Source organism: Nicotiana tomentosiformis, chromosome 7 (genome assembly GCF_000390325.3).
Source record: "Nicotiana tomentosiformis chromosome 7, ASM39032v3, whole genome shotgun sequence".
NCBI lineage: Eukaryota > Viridiplantae > Streptophyta > Magnoliopsida > Solanales > Solanaceae > Nicotiana > Nicotiana tomentosiformis.
The window spans coordinates 118,605,283-118,614,389 of NC_090818.1; positions in this window are offsets into that span (position 1 = coordinate 118,605,283).

The window sequence follows — 9,107 nt, forward strand, 5'->3', positions numbered from 1 at the left end:
TCTTAAGTTGATTTAAAGTGGACTTTGGTGCTATCGATGTCCGTTTGGGGTTTCGAGCCTTGGAATAGGTTCGTATCGTGATCTGTAACTTGCACGTAAAGTTTAGCATCATTCCGGGATGTTTAAGTGTAATTCGGACGCGTTCGGCGAAGTTTGAAGGTTGGAAAGTTGAAAGAAAGGTTTTGGTTGTCGATTCGTGATTTTGATGTTGTTTGACGTGATTTAAGGCTTCGACTAAGTTCGTATCATGTTTTAGGATGTGTTTGGTGTGCTTGGATGGAGTCCCGGGGACCCCGGGGGTGATTCAGATTAGAAATCAGGATGAGCTTGGACTTAGGGAACTGCTGAAGTACACTAGGTCTGGTGCGATCGCACCTGCGAAGGTTTTTGGTCGCAGGTGCGAGACCGTAGGGGCGTGTTTGGCATCACATGTGCGGAGTTATGCTGGGCAGGGGGCTGCGCAGGTGCGAGGTTTTGGCCGCACCTGCGAGCTCGCAGATGCGGGCAGTTGAGCGCATAAGAGAAGGGGGAGAGGCATAGCCTTCCGCAGATGCGAAGGCCTGAGCGCAGGTGCGCAACTGCTGGCGCGACCAAACCTTCCGCAGAAGCGGAGCGGGCAGGCTGGTGAAGGCTCGTAGGAGCGAGTATTTTTCCGCAGAAGTGGGGACGACTGGTCTTAGAGGGGACCGCACCTGCGATAGATTTTTTCGCAGGTGCGGAGTCGCATGTGCGACTGGTGGACCGCAGATGCGAAATCCGTTGGGCAATGTGGTGCCTTTAATTCGAGACTTAGCCCATTTCTCCCACATTTTTATTGGCCTGGACAATTTTTGGAGCTCTTCAAGAGGGGATTCTCATCATCTATTGCAAGGTAAGTACTTCCCATGTATTGTGAGTTAATTTCAAGGATTTCATAAGGATTTAAACATGGAAAATAGTAGAAATTTGAGATTTTGGTAGAAAATCTAGAAATTGATATTTTTGGATTTTGACCACGAAATTGGACATGGAATTTGAAATAAATCATATATTTGAGTTTTGGCATCATGGGTAAAGTTTATCTTTGAAAATATTCGGAATCCTGGCACGTGGGCCTGATGGTTGACTTTATTGACTTTTCGAGCGGAGTTGGGAATTGCTATAAATTGATTAATTATATGCATTAGAGTATATTTTGATTGATTTGCACATTGTTTGACTAGTTTCTGATCGTTTGGCTTTGAGTTAAAGAAATTAAGAGGCATTGGAGCCGGTTATGGAACTTCGGAGTGAGGTAAGTCTCATGTCTAACCTTGTAAGGGGGAAACTACCCCCTATGTGATGTAATTGTTATGTGATACTAGTTGTGGGTGCTACGTACGCATGAGGTGACGAGAGTCCGTACGTAGCTAAAGCATGTTTATGTGCGGGTAGACTTAGGACCTTATCATGTAATAAATAAATATATGTATACTAGGCCGAGCCTTATCACCTTGAGTTGTTGGCAAGTTATTTGAGAAGGATTATATTCACTTGAGCTCATGTACTGTATTGTAAGCACGTGTCTCGTAATTCGGTAATTTTCTTCCTTTCTTGTGGAGCTGGTCGAATACCTCAGCAGTATAATAGATGCATCTATGGTTCATGTCGCTCGACCCTCGGTAGTGTACACATTATTCTGGATCGGGCAGAACGACCTCGGCATAATCGTACGTCATATCGTTGGTAGTCCGAACATTCACGAGACTATCTTTCCACTGATGCCCGTCATTTTATTAGGTACTTCTTGTCTGTTTGTTACTAGTACTTAATACATCTAAGTTGTTGAGGTAGAATACAAGACTGAGAAATTCATACCTTTAAAAGAAATCTTTTATAAGATTATATAACTTACAGATTTACCCCATTATTGATTTGTGCTTTATATCTGCTTATGATTTATTATATTGCTTTATTGGACCTCTAGTAAGTGTTGATGTCGACCCCTCATCACTACTTCTCCGGGGTTAGGCTAGATACTTGCTGGGTACGCGTTGATTTACGTACTCATACTGCACTTCTACACTAAATGTGCAGGATCCGATATGTTCATCTGGTGGTCATTTTGGCGCGTAGGCGCAGCTGCTGTTGAGACTTTATGGTGAGCTGTATTCCAGGCTATGCATCGTAGTCCACAGAGTCTTCATTGTACTATTTACTTTATCCTACCTTATTTACATTCCGGACAGATGTTTTATTATTATTGTATTCCTTAGTAAATGCGCATGCACTTGTGACACCGGGTTTTGGGATATACTAGTTGATGCTTACGGTTCTGCATATTATTATCGCCTTTCATTTCTTTTATAAACTGCTACTTATGTACGTTCCCGTGGATTTTAAAAGTGTAAATTTTCTTCCTTAATAAAATTTATGATTTCGAAAGTAATAAAATGAACAATTAGTGTGATAGTTCCCCATTGGCTTGCCTAACGGCGACGTTGGGTGCTATCACGGCCTATAGTGGATTTTGGGTCGTGACAAATTTAGAGAAAGATAATATTAGATCTTTTCTTGATGATGTTCTCACAAATGAGTAGAGAAGTTTCCTATTTATAAGAGAGTTGCTTGGTGACCAAGTAACTAGTCTTGGTGGCCAAGTAACAAATCTTGGAGAGCAAGTAACCAATCTTAGTGACCAAGTAACTAGACTAGTTTATGACTAACTAACTTGCTCCTAAGTAATTTCATGATACATGGACATCAGTCTTAATATTATTTATAACACTCTCCCTTGAATGTCCATTAGTAGATAATGTGACTCGTTAAAACCTTACTAGGAAAAACCTAGTGGAAAAACATTCTAGTGAACGAAAAAGAGTACACATATTTAATAATATGCTTTTTGGTTGCCTCGTTAAAAACCTTGCAAGGAAAACCCAATGGGACAAAATTTTGTAAGGTAAAAAAAGTACAACGCGTATTAACTCCCCCTGATGAGAGCATCAATTCACATCTTTGAGCCTTCACATCCCAATATTGTACACTACCTTCTTGAAGGTTGACGTCGGTAAAGATTTGGTGAACAAATCACCCATATTATTTCTTGAACAAATCTGTTGCACATTGATATCACCATTCTTTTGAAGATCATGTGTGAAAAATATCTTTGGTGAAATGTGCTTTGTCCTATCTCCTTTTATGAATCATCCCTTCAATTGGGTTACGCATGCTACATTGTCTGCATACAAAATGGTGGGTAGTTTGTCACACTTCAAACCACATTTTTTCTCGAATAAGATGTATTATAGACCTCAATCATACACATTCTCGATTTGCTTCATGAATAAAAATTATCTCAGCATGATTAGATGAAGTAGCCACGATTGATTGCTTAGTCGATCGCAAAGATATGACAGTGCCTCTACATATAAATACATAGCATGTTTGAGATCGAGCCTTGTGTGGGTCACATAAATACCCAGCATCGGCATAACCAACAAGATCGGGACTGCAATTATTGCCATTGTCATGACCCAGTTTCTCCTATAGGCCGTGTTGGCGCCCAACGTCGCAGCCAAGCAAGCCAACGGTGAACTAATCATGTAATTGCTCTTTTTAATAAAATTTCCAAATAGTTGAATTCCATTTATTTAGAAAATGAGGAGTAGGAAAATTTAATAAAGTAAACGAAGGCTAATGAGTGAGCAAATACAGTGACATAAATACTCCAAAACCATAAAGTCTACTAGTATGTGCTCTAAGATCTGGTGTCACAAGTGTATGAGCAACTAGTAGAATATACAAAACTCTAACTACTGTCTAAAATAAAAGTAGATAGAAAATAGAAGCAAAAGAGAGACTCTAGGTGCTGCAGAACAGCTCAGGAAGCAGCTCACCACTAGGCCTCGGGGTAACAGGGGTGTGCACCGATATGACCGACAGACGCACCTGGCTCAGATCCTGCACGATTAGTGCAGAAGTGTAGTGTGAGTACATAAACAACATGTACCCAGTAAGTATCTAGTCTAACCTCGAAGAAGTAGTGACGAGGGGTCGGCATCGACACTTACTATGGGCTAACAATAGCATACAAGAATTCTAAATAAGCATGGGTTATATAAATAATAAATATAACTCAATAACAAGCAGTGAATAATAATTCTTTCACTAATAATAAATCCCAAGTCAATTTTTGTCATTAAATAATTATAACTGCTCAAGCCAAAAAATAATATCAAGTATAATTAGGCTCCGAGTATTATCACGCATGATTTATGCCGAGGTCGTACGGCCCGATCCAGAATAATATGTACACTGCCGAGGGTCGAGCGGCACGAACCATAGATGTATCTATTCTACTGCCGAGGCGTTTGGCCCGCTCCACAAGAAAAAAGGATACTTTATGAACATCCAATTTAAAAGTTATTACAAAGCTAATACACAAGGAAGCACAATTTCTATTAACGGTCAAGTAACCCGCTAAAACTCAAGTAAGTGAAATTTGGTCTTTTACAATTTCTCTATCAAGTTCCAATATAACTTATAGCCTGTTTGGCCAAGCTTTTTTTTGGGGCCAAAAGTGCTTTTTTGGCCAAAAGCACTTTTGGTCAAAAATTGAGGTGTTTGGCCAAGCTTTTAGATGGAAAAAAGTGCTTTTGAGGAGAAGCAGAAGCAATTTTTGAGAAGCAGAAAAAAAATAGCTTCTTTTCAAAAGCACTTTTCTGAGAAGCACTTTTGAGAAAAATACACTTAGATGCAGTTTTCAAAAGCTTGGCCAAACACTAATTACTGTTCAAAATTGCTTTTCAAATTAATTAGCCAAACACAAACTGCTTCTCACCAAAAGTACTTTTTTGAAAAGTACTTTTGAGAAAAGCACTTCTCAAAATAAGCTGATTTTAGAAGCTTGGCCAAATAGGCTATTAGGCACTTTAATTAACAAGTAGGGTGCAAACATTACAAGTATTTCATGATTTGGGTCCTAAACTACCCGAACATAAGCATAATTAGTAGCTACGCACGGACTCTCGTCACCTCGTACATACGTAGCCCCCACAATTAGAAGCAAATAGTAATTTAAATCATCTATGGGGTAAATTTCCTCTTACAAGGTTAGGTAAGAGACTTACCTCGTCTCAAAGCTCACTTTCCGGCCACAAATTCACTCTAAAGTCCCCACTTAGTGTCGAACAATCCGCAACTAGCCAAATGTTATATAAAATAATCAATATACTCTCAAAAGTTGATAATTTAACTATTAGAGTAATTATCCAAACCAAATTGGAAGATTCTTAAAATTTACCTCCGGGCCCACGTGCCCGGATTCCAGGAATTTTCGAAGAAAATTGTTACCCATAACCTCACGAACTCAAATATATAATTTTCACCCAATTCCATAACCATTTTCGTGGTTAAATCTTTTTTTTTTTTTAACATAACCTAGGTTTTTCATCTAAACCCATAATTTTCATAATTTTTCATGTTAAAATCTACCCATAATCTATATATTTAACTTACATTGGGTAGGAATTACTCACCTTCAGTAGCTAGGTGGAAATCCCTCTCAAAGAAGCTCCAAAAATCGCCCAAGAAGTGTAATGAATGAACCAAAATGGCCTAAGTCTCGTAATAAATGGACCTTACTGCCTCCCAGCGGTTTCCGCTTCTACAGGGCATTGGCCGCTTCTACAGAAAATGCATCGCAGATATGGCCCTCCCCCATCTGGCCTACCTTCGCTTCTGCGTACAAAAGGCTTGCTTCTGCGAGTCCGCTTCTGCGGCGTCCGTGCCGCTCCTGCGACCTTGACCGCTTCTGCGGTCGTCTTACTCGCACCTGCACTTTCTCAGATGCGCTCGTTTCTTGGCTTCCGCGACTTCCCGCCTAGGCTGCCCAAGCCACTTCTGCAAGGTTCACCTCGCTTTTGTGTGGCCTCTTGTGCGACCAAACTTCCGCAGAAGCGGTCGCACCAGCAACAACAAACTTCCAGCTCTTCAACATAGCCCAATTCGATCCGAACCCCGTCCGAAACTTGCCCGAAACTCGCCCGAGCCACTCGGGGCCTTGACCAAATATACCAACAAGTTCGTAAATATAAGACGGACTCGGTCGAACCCTCGGAATGCGTAAAACAATATCACAATTAAGAATCACACTCCAAACCAAATCGAATCAACTTATAAACTTCAAGTTCTTCCAACTTGCTACAAAAGCGCAGACTCATATTTAAACTACTCGGAATGACACCAAATTTTGTGATCAAGTCTTAAATCACCCTACGGAGCTATTTCTAGGCTCAAAATTTTCAAACGGACCTCGATAACACCAAAATCTACTTCAAACCAAATTTAAAAAACTTCAAAACCTTCAATAAGCCAACTTTCAACTTTAGGCGTCGAAACGCTCCCGGGTCATCCAAATCCGATCCGAACACACGCCCAAGTCCAAAATCATCATACGAACCTATTGGATTGCCAGATCCCGATTCTGGGATCGTTTACTACAAGTGTTGACTCAAGTCAAACTTAACCATTTTTAAGCCAATAACAAAGAACTAAGTGTTTCGATTTTAACCTGAACCCTTCCAAACCTGTACTAACCATCCCTGCAAGTCATAAAATAGTAAAAGCACATACGGGGAGTCTATTTAGGGTAACAGGGACCTAGAAAATAAAACGACCGGTCGGGTCGTTACAGCCATAAAATAAGACCATATTGGTAGTCCCTTTTAGACACCGCAATATGTGTTTGATTCCATTCTCGTGTTTTCTTGTAGGAGCAGAGCTATATCTTGCTAAGATATTAACTGAAAGAGTTATGCCAGGCCTTGTACTATTAGCAAGATACATTAGTGCACCAATTGCACTAAGATATGGTACTTTAGGGCCAAGAAGCTCTCATTCTTTTCTTGAGGTCGGAACGGATCCTTATTCACATCAAATGATCAAACAACCATCGGAGTACTTAATGGATGTGCTCCATCCATATAAAACTGTTTCAATACCTTTTCTATGTAGGCAGATTGATGAATAAAAATCCCATTTGCCAAATATTCAATTTGGAAATTGAGACATAATTTTGTCTTTCCGAGATCTTTTATCTCGAATTCCTTCTTTAAATAATCAATTGCCTTTTGGAGTTCTGTAGGAGTTCCAATAAGGCTTATATCATCAACATATACGGCAAGTACAATAAACTCCGATGTTATTTTCTTTTATAAAAACACATGGACAAATGGCATCATTTAATAACCTTCCTTTAACAAATACTTACTAAGGCGGTTATATCACATTTGACCTGATGGCTTTAGACCATAAAAGATCTTTGTAATTTGATTGAAAATATTTTTCGGGACTTTGAATTATGTGAATCACGCATTTTAAATTCTTCGGGAATTTTCATGTGTATCTCATTATCAAGTGGGCCATAAAGGTAGATTGTAATCACATCCATTAAATGCATGTCAAGCCTTTTATGGGCAGCAAAACTAATGAGATAACGAAATGTTGCTGCATCCATAACAAGAGAATATGTCTCTTCATAATCGACACCAGGCCTTTGTGAAAATCCTTGAGCAACAAGGCGTGCCTTATATCTTTGTACTTTATTTTTCTCATTACTCTTACGTACCAAGACCCATTTATAGCCAACATGCTTAATATTATTTATAACAAAGATGATGTTATTAGATAAAATTTGAAGCAATTTCTTTTACCAAAACTCTTGATTTTGTTGTGTATGAAAGTTGGACATTGAGGTTGATTTTCTCTGCTTCAATAGGAGAATAAACTCATTTGTGGTCTGTGGAATTGTCTGGGGTATGGTCTTGCCATCTACGCAGGGAGGCTCAAAAGGGAGGCTAGTAAATACTTTGCTTTAGGCCGACCCCCAAAATGATAAAACCCAAAAAGTTTAATAGTGAATTTTATTGTTTTATTTCTCCTTAGACAAATTTTAATATTTTTAGAAAAAAGCACATAATTTTTATTAAGAGAAGAAGAAGAAGAAGAAGAAGAAGAAGAAGAGGAGGAGGAGGAGGAGGAAGAGGAAGACGAAGAGGAAGAAGAGGAAGAAGAAGAGGAAGAGGAAGAAGAAGAAGAAGAAGAAGAAGAAGAAATGAAGATTGCCTACTTAATTTTGAACATTGAATTAAGCTACCTACATCTTCATATTCATAAATGAAATTTTTTACAACAAGATCTAATGTAATGTATTACAAACACATGGCTAACATCTTATCAATCTGAATTAACAAGTATTACTATAAATAATAATATTACTATGTGAAATTAAAAAAATTATATTTTGTAAAAATACTTCATTCCCTATAAAGACGCTAAATTTTTGTGCGTGTTTATATATCATATCATATCATACTATACTAAAAGTGAGAACACCCTAAGTTAAAAGCTGATTTACAAAAATATCTTTTAAAGATTGACTTACCATTTTGTCCATGAGCAAAAAATATATTTGCTTCAATTAAATGTTTATATTTTATTATGTACATTCAATCGGATAAATGTGAAGAAATGTTCCATCTACCAATAATTACTGCAGGTTGTTAATTGTGTAGTAAATTTTCTTAATTATCATTTGCAAGCCTTTTTACATTCTAGCATTTAGTATTTGTTCCTCTCCCACGATTAATATTTTTGCATCCCTTTTAGATTCTCTGTTGCACACTATAAAAGTGCACACTTGGAGTGCATGTAGCCAGATTCTTCCTTCTGATATATATTGCTATAGTTGATGTCAATCTTCCAAGAATTTTGTTAGTGGCATCAACAATATACCTCACTATAAACTTGGTTTTTTCTATGTTGACATAATCTGCAGCCTTTGGATATCATGCTTCATTCCAAATGTCCTAGAGGCAGGGAGAAGAATAGTTGAAATGTCCTATGATAATCACATGTCAAAACATTCATATTTTATCTATCTAGAATTTCAGATGTCAGAAGCACCTTTGAGGTATTGTCCACAGAAGCTAGCATATGTAAACTGAATTAGAGAAACCATGGCACAACAAGATCTTAAGTACTCAAAAGGTGTAATCATTGAGGTTCTCAATGAACTTGAGTAGGTGGGTGCAGGGGCGGAGCTAGGATTCCAGATACGGGTTCGGCCGAACCCAGTAGCTTTGGTC